The sequence below is a fragment of the Podarcis liolepis genome (genome assembly GCF_965112155.1).
Source record: "Podarcis liolepis genome assembly, chromosome: 1".
Classification (NCBI taxonomy): Eukaryota; Metazoa; Chordata; class Lepidosauria; order Squamata; family Lacertidae; genus Podarcis; species Podarcis liolepis.
Genome location: NC_139554.1, coordinates 34,585,550 through 34,602,443, shown reverse-complemented (window position 1 = coordinate 34,602,443; position 16,894 = coordinate 34,585,550).

Below are 16,894 nucleotides of genomic sequence, written 5' to 3'. Positions count from 1 at the left end.
GCTGGGCAAATATTACACTTTCACAAAGCAAGAAACCTCAAAGTTCTTATCCTAATGTTTAAACAGTTTGGAAACAGCATAAGAGTCTCTGACTTGGTTCACAGGCTGCTGACTTTCCAAATGATGTCACCTTTCAGCATGTAGGCTGCAGTATCTGCAAATATCTATTTATCTATATACACGCACACCCATCAATGCTACTCACAATCTGGCTTCTCTCAAATAAATTCCATGGTTCATGTGAGCCACTCTCGAAAGCAGTTCCAACAGAAAAATCCACTCCTAGTAATATGGATTATTGAAATTACCATACATACTTAATCCCTTATTTAATTTGTCACCGTCAACATGATTTTTTGGTAAGTGATGAAATTCTTTCTTTATTGCATTCTTCAAGAACATAAAGGAAACTTGGAAGTGGAATCTTCTACAGATGAAGAATTGGGACAACTTTAGGATCAATGGAGAAGTTTGAAAATGAGCCTTTGAAGGGGCAGTAGGTTCTAGAACAATGGCATTAAGTAATTAGCAGTAATATCAAGAAGAAACATATTATAGGAAAATGAAAGTTTATGCTAATTTACTTGATTATGCCTTTATTCAAGTAAGCACTAACTTAATTTTCTTTTCCCTTTTAATAAAGGGATATTTTATAATACTAGCAGCCTCATACCCAACATTGTTTGGGAATTCTAAGAATTAATTTAAAAAGTGCAGTTTTGAAAAGTTCAAATATTATTGATTCATATTGGCATCTGACTGTATCCACACTTAAGATGAAAACCCACTCTTTGATCTCAAGAACTATCATGCAAAATTTGGTTGAGATCAGGACTGTTTTGAAAGGTTCCGTCTCTCTTCTTGATTCAAAATGGTGTCCAGTTGTATTCAAACATAGCTGAAAACCTGCAACTTGATCTCGAGAAACATCATGCAAAATTTAGCTACAATAAACCCCAAATGAGCAAACAACTTACCAAAATATACAGTAGATTTGATATCATTATCTTTTAATTAGGTGGCAATCCTACGGCAAGATTCGCTAAAATGAGCAGCTTAAGATGCAAGAGATCTCCGGCTCAGCCAGCGTTAAGTCCCCAACTCAGCCAAAGACACACCAGCATAACTTGCTCATACCAGCTTAGCTGGCTGAGCCAATGCTGGTGTAAATCCCCCAAAAGGCACATTCTGGGGCCAAGGGAGGTAACCCTGTTCAGCTTGCCATGTGGCCAGGCATCCTAGCATAAAACACTGTTTTAAATGTTTGTTTTCCCTCTGTCAGGCTCAGGCAGAGCAGCGGCAGGTCTGATGCTAAATGGGGTTTGAATCTGGTATTCTTTTCTTCTGGCTTAATTTACACCATCTTGCTTTATGCCAACTTCTTGTGCATAGGATCGATCCCTTAGTGATGTTATAATTATTATAGACAGTGGTACCTCAGTTTAAGAACAATTTGGTTTACAAACTCCGCAAAACCGGAAATAGTGTCTTGGTTTGAGAACTTTACCTCAGTCTAAGAACGGAATCTGAAGGGTGGAAGGGCACCGGGTGGCAGGAGGCCCCATTAGGGGAAGCGCGCCTCAGTTTAAGAACGGTTTTGGTTTAAGAACGGGCTTCCGGAATGGATTAAGTTAGTAAACTAAGGTACCACTGTATTTATTTATACCTCACCTTTTCTCCTGGCAGGACCCAAGGCAACTCACAGATTTAAAAAAAATAAAATAAAATAGAAAAAGCAGTCATTATAAAACAATTAAACACTGATAGAATTAAAACTTGTTTTTTAAAATACAAATGATTACAATAAAAACAGCATGTCACCAGCCCTTTAATTAAAAGCAGTCAGTTCTCAAAAGCCTGTTGGAACAAGAAAGGCTTCACCTGTTGGTGGAAGGACAACAAGGAGGGAGTCATTTGAGCTTCTCCAGGGAGGGAATTTCAGAGTCTGGGAGCAGCCACCGAGAAGGCCCTTTATTGTGTCCCCACCAAGTGTGCCAGGGAAGGTGGCAGGACCAAGAGAGGGGCCTCCCTTGGGATATTACTGAGTTAGAAATAAGCCTGATTCAAATGACAACTAATTTAGCTCAAATAATTTTTAAAATATGCAGCTCATAGCTGCTGTTTTACAATATGCAAGTTATCAAGAGAGAAAAGCTGACCTTGATAACTTCTTGTTGACAAGTTACAATAAGGACAGGTTTCTATATCTTTATACCCTGTATTCTAAAAAAATGAAGAAAGTTTCCTCAATGAAGTCCCTCAAATAGGCTCCGGAGTAAACTCAGCAATCACGGGATAAGATTATAGGTCCTCCTATGGATCAATAACTTGTTAAAGGGCAGAAAGCAGGAATTAGGAATAAATGGACAACTCTCACAGTGGAGTGATCTAATAAGTGAGCTCCCCACCCCATGCTTTTACATTTATTCATAAATAAATGTAATATATTCATAAATATTCATAAATAAAGTTAGAGAAACCAGTGTGCTGGTCAGGTTTGCAGCTGATGCTCCAAAAAGGCAACTTCTGCTCCAAATATGATCACATAATTCCTAAAGCAGGCATCTAAGCACATTGGGGAAGTGTGTACCTTTCCAGTGTGTGTGTCTGTCCATGTGTGAAAAATAGCAAGTTTGCAATTAGAAATTTAAAGCTGTGGCTTTCCTGGAGCTGAAACACCCAAGGAGTGCCTTTCTCATTGGGGGAATGCAGCTGCTCTCTTGGAAAGCGTGCTGCAGGATTAATGACTATGCTGTTTGCTCACAGGAGAATATTTTTCTGCACTATGCTCTGATTATGTATTTGCAAATAAATATTACAGTCACCCCACATCTTCAGTGCTTCCTCATCTAAAAGGAAACAAAGCTCTGTAATGATGTACTTGGAACTTTTCAGTGCTCAGAAGCAGGTGCATATGTCACAAGACTTAGTCTAAATTAGATGGACTTTGCACTTTTTAAAGTATCAGGCCCACCAAGTGTCCCTATTTTCCAGGGGCAGTCCTGGATTTACAGAAGCTGTCCCGGTTTCTGATCTGATCCCGGAATGTCCCATTTTTCCTTAAGACGTCCCTATTTTAATCAAATAAATATTGGAGGGTATGGTAGAACCTCCCGATTTTCATCAGAGAAATATTGGAGGGTGTGGAGTTATGTGACCCCACCAGCCAAGGAAATATAACTATACAACCTTTAGAAGACATCTGAAGGCAGCTCTCTATAGGGAAGTTATTTAATGTTTAATGTTTTGTTATGTTTTTATATATGCTGGAAGCTGCCCAGAATGGCTAGGACAACCCAGTCAGATTGGCGGGGTATAAATAATAAAATTGTTGTTGTTTTTAAATAGGATGTCCCTATTTTCATCAGAGAAATATTGTCAGGTATGAAGTATTCATTAAAATATATTTTATTTAATTTGAAATACTTCCTCAGCTTCTCAAACAACAGCTTAGAAAGCTGGAAAAAAGCAAACAGGCCTCAATCTCTCTAAAGTCATTTGCAATCCTAGTTTGGCAGGTGAGCATGAAAGGTAGATTGGAGGCTTGGTAACAGCTCACTGCGATTTGATTGAAATAAGGAAGTAGATAACTGAAGTAGCATCCATGAGGAGAGGAGACTGAAGGAGGACATGAGCACAGGGCATATCCCTATCCATAGTTTTGTATGTCTCAGCCAGGCCTCTATGTCTGGGCAGCCAGACCAGGATGTAGAAGTTGTTTGGCTTTAGTTAAAATTTCCCTTTCCTTAAACTGAACTGCTCCCATTCGTCAAGAAGTTCAGACCTTAATCACTTGCGTTAAAATGTGGAACATATTTCTCCTGCGATCATTCTTGACGACTATAACCTGACCTGTTTGACTTGTTCTCAGCGAACATTTGAGAACAATAGTCCTTCCAATACGCTCCTGATTACAGGTTCTGCCCTAGAATGCATTTGGCATGGTTTATTTTAACATTCACCTCTGCCGTTCCCAGTTTCCTTGATGCGAGGTGGAGAACTGGGAAAACCGAGAGGAGTTTGCATCTATTCCGCAGCTGTCCTAACTTGTACGGAAGATCAAAGCGTCTTCTATTGTACTTTCAGAACAGTCTGAGAATGCAAATACGTATTTGCCCTAGGGGCCTGCAGTGAGGGCAGCTTGCCACATTGCTCGCGGAAGACTGTATTCTCTTAAGATGTATGAAGAAACGCACAGTAATTCGCATTCCGTGTCAGGCTGGAGGGACTCCATTTCTTCCATGTACTGGAACCTGTGGGCTTCATGCTATTTATCTGTGTAAGGGGAATTCCAAATAAATAAAGCAGCTCATTGCCCTGTGAAGATATGGGAGAGGGACATTGGCTGCTACCTAACCTAACAACTATTTGGGGTTCTCTGCTGATTAGATCCAGAGGTTTAAAAGAGTGAAATGGTGACAGCTATATAGAAAACGCTACATGCACAAGAGGCCTACCTCACAAGGCAGTTGTGCCATGAACTTTTTTTACATGTCAATCTGCCTCTTTCCCAGAGGAGCTGAGCTGACCTTTAGCAGAGGACCCAACAGGCCTTCTCTGGAAAATGAACATGTTGTGCTTCTTTTTCCAAGGCACATTCATCGATGTTAATGTGTTGTTGTTCTGAGTGCTGGTTAAGGGAGTCACCTCAGCGTGCAAGCTCTTATCCTTTGCACTGAGTTTCTTTTCCCATTTATAGTTTTGCACTACTTTTACTACTATAGAAATGCAATAACCTTTCCAAGAGCAAATCTCCGAGTACTGAGCAACATTGTTGACATTCCTCATTTCTGATCACATTTCCACTCTGCCTCCCACTGCTGCACCCTTTAAAAGAGTTACCAAAAGAACAAAATTGTCTGGATCCATCAAAATGCCACCCTGTTTTCATGCAGCGTACACCAGAAGGCAGGAAGAGAGCTGGGTTGTGATTAATCTGATCCAGAGGAACAGTCTTTCTTCATACCAAACGCTTCCTTTTTTGGTTACATTCTGATCATGGAAGGAATGCCCCATCCCACCAACTACCAAAGCAAAAACACTCTGAGCGCTTTTGCACTTTTACAGTATTTCATATTTTCTGTCCATTTCTGGTTGCATCCGAAAATAATAATTTCAGGTCTGCTCAGAGGAGTGACTTAGACTGAATTTCATTTTAACTTCCGAAGCATAATCCAGTCAAAGTTAAGCACCCTTGATCCCACTCAATTTGATGCAGAAGAATCAAATGTGTGTTCATATAACGAAATGTTACATACATTTCAGATGTAACTAAACATCCGTATTAACAAAAAAATGATTAATTTATCACTGTGGCATGAATAAAATATGCCTTCTTTGACATGAAAGAATGGATTCACAGATGTATAAAATTAGTGTCTGGTTTTTGTCTTCTTTGCCTGCAAATTAGGACTTTGAATATTCAAAATACTATCTGTATTATTTATTTGTTTATTGCATTAAGAAGTACATAGTCATGGTGTTTCATATCAGGTACAATATATTAAAATGTTGTCAAGTTACATAAAAATACATGCATCAAGCTATATTTTTTATATAACTAGAGAAGAAAACACGCTGTATCTATGAAATGATGTTGATCTAAAAGAATCAGTAACTATATTTTAAAAATATATACAAATATATTGGCTGTAAAACAAAGGCTTGGTTCCTCATTAGCAAAACATAAGTTCCTTTGGCTCCAAAGAGAATTCACTGCAGCACTGAATCTGAACCATGGATACAGTGATTGTTGTAAGATCGAAAATAAGTTTAATTATTAGCTGGGACTTCTGACACATGGTGAACCTTTAATTATTAGCTGGGACTTCTGGCACGCAGTTCTTGCACAGGGGCACTGCTGATGGCACCAGGTTTATTGTAGGTCTTCACTCAAGTCACATGAGGATAGCATTGGTCCTTAATTCAAGGCGGAATTATTCATGTCACTTCTTTGCTTATTTATAGAGGTTGTTCACCCAGCCATGCCTGACGGAAATAGAACGGATGGATTTACACATTCTGTGAGAGATACATTGTGTCAACAAAGTCTATTATTTCACCTGTAATATTAGTATTTGAATTATAAAAGCAGCAGATTGAAATGAGGCGACAGAACGGCATAAATTAGTGGGGTGGGGGAGTCATCTATTAAATTCCAGATTCTGTAGAAAACTACAAACCTAAAGTAATTGCCTTTTGCTTTCCTCCCAACACACAACACTCTCTGCCTTTCACTCAGTTATACCTTACAAAGGGAAAACATGTTTGTTAATTTCACCCATAGGTCGGGACTATGAAGGCAAATCTGAGTTGGATGAGACCCACTTCTAGGTAAGTGTGCACAGGATTGCACCTGTTAGCTTCAGCAGCAACATGTGACCTGGTCTGAAGGCACATTAAGCCACTGCCTTGCAGAAGTGAACTGGTCTGGGTAGTTCCTGGTTAGGAGACCTCCTTCAAACCACATATACGCTGCCTTAAGCTTCGTGATGGAAGAAATATGTGATATAAATGTAATTTTAACAAAATATTAGGGCTGCAGTGTTTACTCAACTAATGGCTAGATAAACAGCAGAATTTTTTTAAACCATTATTCATAATACAAGTGCTTAGAAAAGCTAGATAAAGAGACTGCCTCTTCATTCCTACTCTGTTTGCCTTTTCCTTCAGGCCTTCCATCCACCATTTTACTTCTTGTTTTCTAATTTTTTCATCTATACACTAGGGATTTTGTTTCAAGAATAATCAACACATATCTAAGCAAACTAAGAAATCTAGAGAATTTCAGTTTTGATTCTCATTTTGTCATCTCCTTTCTCCATAATGGAAGAAAGACTTTAGTTTACTATTCCCATCCCAGCCCCCAAAAAGAGTGTACCGAGTAAATGTAATTGTTAGCCATTGCAAACTGGTACCAAACTGAAAGCTTCCTTTCTCTTTAGGATAAAAGTCCTCTCTGTTAGATGTGGTTTAGTGCCAAACACTGTGCTAGTGCAAGAAAACGCTACATCACTTGGGGCAAAACTACCGCAAAGGTGTGAGGTTTTCATCAAAATGCAAAATTTACCAACTGGGAAATTGACAGGATCTGAGCAGAGCATAGAGGGAGAATTTAACTCTGCTCTGTCAAACTGTAGTCCTGAGTGTTATGTACTGAAGTTCTCACCCTGGGCCAGCAGGGGGATACTGTAGATAGTTTTCACTCAGGTCCACATATGCAAATAAGGAATTGAAAGTGACGTTCAGTGATTGGATAGTTACAGAAAGTGGTTACTGTTGCATTGTAGTTGAGCTCTATATAAGCAGGCTGGCTGAACCCTTCAGTTCAGTTCTGTTCTGGCCTGTGAATAAACAAAAGCTGTTTGAAGAATCGCTATGTCATCTGATATGTTCACCCACAACTTAACACTGAGGAAAAATCTTCCCCTCAAACTAGTATTTGCAGTGGGCAGAAATGCTAGGTGAACGCATCAGCTCTGTGTACACCCTGAATTTCTAGGTGAGCTTATGTTTCTGAGTTGGATCAGGTTAGTAGCAGTATGCCTTGAGGCAGATCAGGAACCCCATAAGCTTCTAAGTAGTTTTGTGGCCTTGGTCTGTCTAGGCCACACACAACCCAGGCCACACGTTCACCCCACCCCAGATGAAATAGAGCAGATGTTAAAGCCATTTTAAAATTCCCCATCATAGTGAATGGGGAAGGGGAACAGAGTTTATTTTTAAGAAAAAATACATCTAAGTGGATCATGAAGAATGAATAGGAAAGAGATGGAGTGGCTCTGAAATAGATTTAGATGTTTCCCAAAGCTAGAGAGATGTATTGAATTCTGCAGCCAGTGGACATCCCTTCAAAACACCCATTGGTGCCAACAGGGAATTTCCCTGTATTTCTGGCGGCCATTAACAAAGACTATGGTCGTAAAAACCATTATTTTGAAATACTTCAGTCACGGCTTCCTGCCTTTATGCATTAATCATCTCTCTCTGGAATCATTGCTCCACATGTTTTCCACTTCTTGTTTTTGTGCGACTGGGGTTCCCCACCATTAATGCAGTGTCATTCGCTTTTCCTGGAGGAGCTGTGACACCTTTTTAGAGACCTTTCTGCTCCCAGCTTCCTTGGCAGGGCAGAGGATGGTGGAAGGTCTGAGGCATGTTTGGGAAAAGTGGTGCTGGGCATTCCCATCCTCAGCTTTGCCTGCCTAATCAAGCTCCTTCATCTTATCTAATCTCATCATCCCTCATCAAAGCAATACTAGGCCCTTCTACATCCTTTGTGTGCTTTTGAGGAGACAGTGGGCCCCTCCCTTATGTAATGCTCTTATTATGCATTAGCATAATTTATATTGCCTTTCCACAATGGTGTGGGTTTATTTTATGAGTTGGCATAAAGACACACATACAGTGGTACCTTGGGTTACATTCGCTTCAGGTTACAGACTCCGCTAACCCAGAAATAGTACCTCGGGTTAAGAACTTTGCTTCAGGATGAGAACAGAAATCGTGCTCCGGCGGCGCAGTGGCAGCAGGAGGCCCCATTAGCTAAAGTGGTGCTTCAGGTTAAGAACAGTTTCAGGTTAAGAACAGACCTCCAGAACGAATTAAGTTCTTAACCCAAGGTACCACTGTATACAAGTTCCCAAACCAAATACAACTGCAGTGCACCATTTCACATGATGCATGTGAGACTGCAAGCTGCATGTGTTGTGTGGGGTGTGTTCCTCCATAGATGCCTCACAGGCTCTACTGATCTGATAGTGGCAGAGGAACATGACGGTTTGTCGGCCACCACAGTGCAAATGGCTGGTCCAACCCTAAATGTCTGACCCTATGCGGAGGCATACCTAGGATACCCTGTGCCCTTGGCAAGGAGCTGTATCCCCCTCCCCTTTGGAAAAAAAAACCCCTTACAGTAATGGCCACATTAGAAATTACTACATTTTATGCGACCCAAGTACTCAGAGTGTTCAGAGTGAGGGCAAGGTGAGGAGGAAGGGCAAAATATATATATTTGCGTGCCTTTGTGCCACAGTGCGAAAAGGGAGGGAAGCTTCTCGTGTGTTTTATCTCCCCACAATCGTAATGTTGCTTCGCCACACACACTCAGGGCTTTTTGTCAGCTGGAACTTGCCGGAACTCAGTTCCGGCACACACACATGGGCCTGCGCCCTGGCGGGGGCCGGTTTCACCAGCCCCTTTTACCAACCAGCTCTCATTCCTATACAGTGGTACCTTGGGTTAAGTACTTAATTTGTTCTGGAGGTCTGTACTTAACCTGAAACTGTTCTTAACCTGAAGCAACACTTTAGCTAATTGGGCCTCCCGCTGCCGCCATGCCGCTGAAGCACGATTTCTGTTCTCATCCTGAAGCAAAGTTCTTAACCTGAAGCACTATTTCTGGGTTAGCGGAGTCTGTAACCTGAAGCGTATGTAACCTGAAGGGTATGTAACCCGAGGTACCACTGTACTGGCTTCCTTTGCACTTCCAAGTCCTCATTTCCACGGAACAATTTTCACATTGTGTGGCCCCTCACTTTTCCATATTAGTGATTTTGCAACAGCCCGTTTCCCCACAGTTTTACTGTAAATTCTCCCATGGATGCTGGACAACACCCGTCCCCACCCCACCCCCCTGCCTCTTGCAAAGTAGAAGCACGCTTGACAAAATTGTTCAGGTATGCAAGTCTCATCTGCTGTAATTCCTACCTGATACCATTCTCCTGAGGTTATAATGAAAGATATGCTTGTTTAATGATAACTTGCCACACCTTCTAGGTAATCTTTCTTTTCCTGGAAAAGCATGTCCTGCACTTTCTGAACAGCTGAGAGCAAAGTACACTTCATACGTGTGAAACTGCCTGCAGCCGTTGCATAACTGCAGTTGTATGAGGGCATTTTAAAACAGCCTGAGAAGGAAGGAAGGAAGGAAAGAAGGAAGGATGAAGGAGAGTGGTAAATGAAATAAATTGGTTGCTCCAGGATAAATTTCAGCTTCTGAACAGTCTGTAAAATCTGCTCTAATCAAAGAAAAGGAGATAGAAAAGCTCTGAGAAGGAAGAGTTGAAGAATTGGATAAAACAGGTGATGCGTGCAACAAAATGTTGCAGTACTGAACGCTCCATTCCATTCCATCTCCCCTTTCCCTGCTGCTGCTGTTTGTGTGTAGATTGTTTTCTGTATATTTGCCAGTCTGGGTGGAAATTTTTGTTGAAATGCAGGAAATGCATGAGACTTTTTCCCATGCCAAAATTCCAAATGGCTTTTTAAACACATTGGTTTAAACAGCAGTTTGAAAGTTGGGTAAAGAAATCCATGCACTTAATATGGGTGGGACAAGGAGAAGGCTATTGATAAAAATTCCTGAGGCATCTTAATAGGACTACTGGTAGCACAACGTAAACATAAACGCCTGCTGAAAAGCAGACCTATGCAGGCAGTTAAGAAAGCATCCTTCCACAATGGTTAATTGGTGTCTGTTTTTAACCTTTTAATGGTTTTTATTTTATAATTGTATGTTTTTACTGCTGTAAGCTGCTTTGATATATTTTTATGACACAAAGGTATACAATTTTTTTATAAATGAATAAAAATAATCAAAAACTTTATATTTGGTGGTTTTTTTAAAAAAAAATAATTTTAATAAAGCGCCTCCCGCCCCCGCCCCCCCCCCCAGAACCCTGGGTATAGCAGTATGGTGAGTGTGATGTGAAGTCTGCTCTTGGGATCCCTAGCTGTTGTTCTATGCTGTGGCCCATCCCTTCACTACAATTGCCAGAGTTCATTTGGGAAGGGGTAAATGACTGCTAAACCATGGGATAATTAAAGTGTGGATAATTAACTTCTAGCATCAAAGCAACCCTTGCTACACGATATGGCAATTGCTTAACCTAGCTAGAAGCCTGTAGATTAATCTAACAAACAAACACCGAATTTCCCAGCACGATAGTACTGTAGGTGATAGTTGCTTCATTTGGCCATGAAGAATAAGTGATAAAACTGATGATGAAATAACTTTTATTGGACCAACTGTTTTTAATGCATTGCTTTTCATGCTTTCTAGCAGTGCCTGATTTTTCCCCATATAACTTTAAAACTTGTATATGGTGGTGATGGTAGCTTTCCTTCTAGTGCAAGTAGCGCCTTCTCAGTTGGGACATGTGTTGGAGAAGATCTGAAGTTCAGAGCTTACTCCCCACAATATTAAAAACCCTGATGAGAAGAACATAGGTCCTGCTGGGTCAAGCTGGTCCATTAGTTCAGCTTGCTGTTCTCACAGTGCCTGTGGGAAACTCGCAAGCAGGGCCCAGGCACACGAGCCCTGTCTCCTCCTGCAGCTTCCAGTAACCATCATTCAGAAGCATTCCTGCCTCCAACCATGAAGGCAGAACATAGCCATCATGGCTGGTAGCCACTGATAGCCCTCTCCTCCACGAATTGGTCTAATCCAATACCAGTCCTGCCACAACTTCACTGGCTACCAATTAGATTCCGGGCCCAGTTCAAAGTGCTGGTGTCAACCTATAAAGCCTTACACAGCTCAGGACCTCAATACCTTAAGGATCGCCTCTCCCCGTATGAACCAACCTGGACCCTGCACTTGTCATCTGAGGCCCTTCTCTATGCCCTCCCCCATGCCAGAGAGGTTTGGAGGGTGGCAACAAGAAAACAGGCCTTTTCTGTGGTGGCTCCCTGATTGTGGAATGCTGTCCCCAGAGAGGCTCGCCTGGTGCCATCACTGCATGTCTTTAGGCACCAGGCAAAAACATTCCTCTTTACCCAGTCCTATGGCTATTAAATAATCTATGCCATGTGAATGTGTGGGGAAGTGGTCTGTTATTATGATGATTATTTTACTGTCAGGCTGCCTGTCATTATGTTTTTATTATTGATATTCTGTGGGGGGGGGTTAATGTTGTACAGCGCCATGGGATCTTCTCATAAAGTGCAGTATATAAAATGAATGAATGAATGAATAATCTACTTTAAGAGCTGTCCTAGCTATGCGCAGCATGAGGAAGTACTTTATTTTATCTGATTGCACAGGGTTCTGACTTGCATGCACAGAGCAGGTTCCTCTCTTCAGATCTTCAACACATGGTGGGCTGAGGATGGCAGGGCACATGATGTGGCACATAGCATGAATGAGCACAGCCTCATTCTTCGTCTCATGTGATGGGAAACACAGGGAGGGAGAATAACTATGGTGATCTGCTCAAAGGTATCCAGTAACTTCATGGTTGAACACAAATTTAAATATTGCTTTTGCAACTCCAAGGACAGCAATTTATCCACCACATCTGTGGCTCCCACATGCCTTCATTCTGCCTTTGCTGTTGGTTTAAACAAGATGCCAATTAAAGGGGAAGTCTTCTGTCATGGGAAAAATCTACTGGGCTGAACCAGGGCTACAGTGTTGCCCAGAATGACATCTAGTGTAAAAGGATAATGATTATTAGAATTATATATTTAATTTAGAGGTGCAACAGTATAAAGGTGCATAAATGTTGTAGGGGATATAGCAAACAGTAAGGTCGGATTTAGACTGGAAAAAAGCTAGGTGTTTGGGTTGCAAGGGTTAATGTAAGCTTCCATCCAGGAGGGTTCATGAATTCACATTGGTCTGAGGATCTATGGATCAAGTGGAAAGGCCACTGTCGTTCAAACTGATTTTGAACTTTGGAGTTGAAGCAGCGCTGACAGGGCAAGAAGTCATGAATGTTAAGCACAACTACTGCCTTTCCCCTTCCTTGGCTGCGATTTTATTTCACAATGTTTCTACCAGTTGATTCTGGTTCTGCCTAGTATCAGACTCAAACACTGTTTGCCCTTTGGCAGAGGCAGACACAGAGAGAAATAACTATGCAACAGCTTGCCTCTGTTCTACTACACTTGCTAAGAAGGGAAATATTTAGGGTTTTTGTGGGAACACATCAGAAGCACTGAGAACTTACCCAGTTTGGCTTAATATTCAAGATTCACATAGCCCAAGCCTCTCTGCAGGTTAACCTAAGACCCTCTGTACTTTATCTGGCAGAATGTGTTCCTTAACCTTTGCAGATCAGTGGAAACATGACACAACTTACTGTCTACTTAAGACAATGTACAAGTCACTTTTCTTATTTATTTGTTTAAAGTTTTGTGCGATGCTTCTGGGAAGTCTGCACCGGGGAGCAAGCAGGTAACACACGTGTGCTTGTGGAAAAGAAATAGGAACTAGCTTCTGCTCATTGGTATAATAAGCTCCTGCCATTCACCTTCTCCCAAAGTTAGCTTCACTCTTCTTTGGAGAAAAGAAAACTAGAGGATCCAGCAAAGTGACAAGGCAGGTAATCTAGACACATACTGTGCCCCACTTCTCCAACAAGTGAGAAGTTCCAGGAGTGCAGCACTTACTCAGCTATAGTTTTCCTTTGGAAGAAGGTCACAGTGGAGGCTTATTGGTGTTATTGCAGTATTTGCAGTTACTGTATTTACAAATATACACGGGTTGAGCACTGGAGATACTCCAACAGTAAGATGCTTCAAAGTCTAACACACACCTTTCTTCTTCTGTCTGCAGTCCGTCTCAAACTACAGTCTGTTCTTCACACAGAAGCATTGGGTTATAGCATCCTCAGCAGGGAGTGTGTGTGTGTTGGGCCAGGGGAGGCATCTTCTTTCATTATGTTTGCTGGCCTTTTAGAAGAGCAATCCTCGAGAGCAATCCTTCAGTTATTAAGTTCCTGTGGCCACATATCACTAATGCTTAACAATGAAGAGATATTTGCAAGACCTGGCCAGGGCTATTGTTCAAACCCTAATCTTCTAAGTCAGATAGGATCCTGGAACTATTCAATAAATTCCTCCTCATATTTTCCTACAACACCCATACAAATCTACAAATCTTGGGAGCTGTACCTGTGTGTGTGTATATGTGAATGTGTGTGCATGTGCCTACAACAAATGTGAACACATGGCCTGTACCCACATACTGCGTTTTGGTTGTTTGGTTTGCTTGCTTGCTTGCTTTGATATTCAGACTACCAGGATGTTAGCAAACGTGAGATTAAGTTGTTGGTACAGAATAACCCAGGCTTGTGCTCCAGGGAGGTGACTTCAGTGCTGCTAATGCAGCAGTTTGACGACACTCCTGGAGGCGCACTCCAATGTCTCTCGAGACAGGAAGATGTCAACAACAGCAGCAGCTGCAGCAACAACAACAGAATAACAACAACATAATAAAACTGACTCCTGTGGCACCCTACACTGGAGGGTCCATCGGGCCACATGGCATCCCCCCAGCACCACCCTCTGAAGTTGGCCATCCATGTAGGACTGGAACAACAGTAAAACAGTAGCACTTTCATTGCCCCCCACACACCTTGGCCTCTGGCCCCACCAACTCCTGGAATGTGGCCCTGGAAGCTTGCCGATAGAGGAATGTGGCCCTCAAGCTGAAAATGCTTCCCCACCCCACTCCAGAATGTGTGGTGCATGTGGGAAAATGCTGTGATGCAAGGAGAAATGCTCTGGTAATTGGTTATACATCAAAGGTAATATTTAGCCCAGCAGAACCTAAATGCTTCACAGGTACTCTGTGTGGTTAAATATTTGCCTTTAAAACACAAATATGAAGAACAGGATATTACAAGCTTTCTCCAAATATCTCTAGGGCTGTCACATGGAAGATGGAGGAAGCTTGTTTTCTCCTGCTCTGAAGGGAAGGACTCAAACCAATGGCTTCCAAGTTTCAAGAAAGGAGATTCCAACTAAACATCAGGAATAAATTTCTGACAGTAGGAGCTGTTCCACAGTGAAACAGACTCCTACAAGAGGTGGTGTGCTCTTTTTCATTGGAGGTTTTTAAGCAGAGGTTGGATGGTCATCTGTCATGGATGCTTTAGTTGAGATTCCTGCATTGTAGGAGAGCCAGCATGGTGTAGTGGTTAAGAGCGGTGGACTCGTAATCTGGTGAACCGGGTTCGTGTCCCCGCTCCTCCACATGCAGCTGCTGGGTGACCTTGGGCCAGTCACACTTCTCTGAAGTCTCTCTGCCTCATTCACCTCACAGAGTGTTTGTTGTGAGGGAGGAAGGGAAAGGAGATTGTTAGCTACTTTGAGACTCCTTAAGGGGAATGAAAGGCGGGATATCAAGTTCAAACTCTTCTTCTTCTTGTAGGGGGTTGGCCTAGATGACCCTCTGGTCCCTTCCAACTCTACAGTTCTATGAGTCTTTGTTTCACTGTGCAAATATGCTTCTGATAAGCAGATTTCTTCACCAGACCCTGCAATTCATAACCTTCTGGTTTATGTAGGTAGGAGAGACACAGAGAGATATAGTAACTTCAATCAGTCCTCTCAGAAGCTATCTCTCACCTATTCAGAACCCAAATCAGAGTATCCTGATTTGATTTTGGTAATTGCCTTTCCCCAGTAGACCTATCAGTATGGAGTAGGTTGAGGCCAGGAGATGCAATCATGCAGACAGACTGGGCTGAGTGTGGTTTGGTGAGCTGTGCATGAGCAGAAAAGAACTGCCATGAGCCTTGGACTCGTGCGCGATACCTTCCCCTCTTTCTGTTAGGATGTTGCAACTTCCCACATCCCTGATTCGCTGTGTCACCTGTGGGGCTCTGCTGTGCCAATTCCCATACCTCATTCTGAAGGAGTCCTATTGTGGGTGAAGTTGCCTTAGAGAGTGCCTGTGCCACCACTGCCATACTGAAATGGCTTGAAAAATCTGTTTAAAGCTGGCTTAAAGTTTATTTTTAAACATAATTTTTAGCTGCCATGCCAAAGGCATCTCTGTCCTGGCCCTTTAACCACAATGCCATGTTCTGAGGCTCCATCCTCAAATTGCAGCAGAGACCACTGATATTACTGCAGCAGTGGGGGATCTGCCCACATTGGGCCCAGGATAGGATTGCACAAATCAATGTTGATCAAAGCAGAGACACATAAAAATTAAAATAACCAGGCCCTCCTGAAGAAAAACAAAATCATAGGGTAAAACACCTTTTACTTGTCAGGTAGGTTAAGGTGAATTTTCCACTATTTCAAAAGGTCACACCTGTTAAATTTATGACTCAGAAGTCAGGGAGAGGTTTTCCTTTCTTCTTTTCTTCTGACTTCCTCTCCTTTTCTCTTTCTCTTCAAGTTATCAATTAAAGATGCAGCATTAAAAATAATAATCTCAGTAGGCAAAAACATGTAAACACCTGCAGAGAGAGAGAAATGTTTTGGCTTTATTTAGTGTTTGGTTTAATTATTTTAAAATTGTACTTCAGGCATTAACTTAAGCAGTGTAGCACTAAAACATTTTAAAAGCACTGAAAAACAATACTGGTTTCTAATAATATAAATGGTGGTAACTGTTGAAAGGACTAACAAGTAACTAGTACAGATACTTGTTATTATTGATTATTTATTCAGCATTCTTGGTGCTAAGTGGCTCGTGCGTAAGTCCAATGGGCAAGGTCTGCCCAAAGTTAAGCACTTTAAATTTCACACTCCAGAGGAGTAGGTGTGATAATCTGTTGGAGCAAAACCAACAAAGACTCATGTGGCGCCATGAAGACTGACACAAGCTTCTATGGGTCAGTTGCTTTTGAGTGCCTAATAAAATGGACTCTGCCCCATGGAAGTTTATGCCACAACAAAATTGTTAGTCTTTACATCCGCCCAAGTTTTGTTGTTTAAGTTTCATGAATTTCAGAGAGCAAGGACAGCGCACACGTAAACCTTTCATACTAAAATAAATGATGCGTTACGAGTGTTGTTTTGGTTGGATCTCTATGCAGAGTTCTGGGGACAACACTAAAGGCATGCATATGGTGGGAAAGCATAGATTGCTTACAGAATCTGGGGGAGCGGTAATGAGTTGTCTGTGGGTGTAAAATTAGAGTGAGGTGAG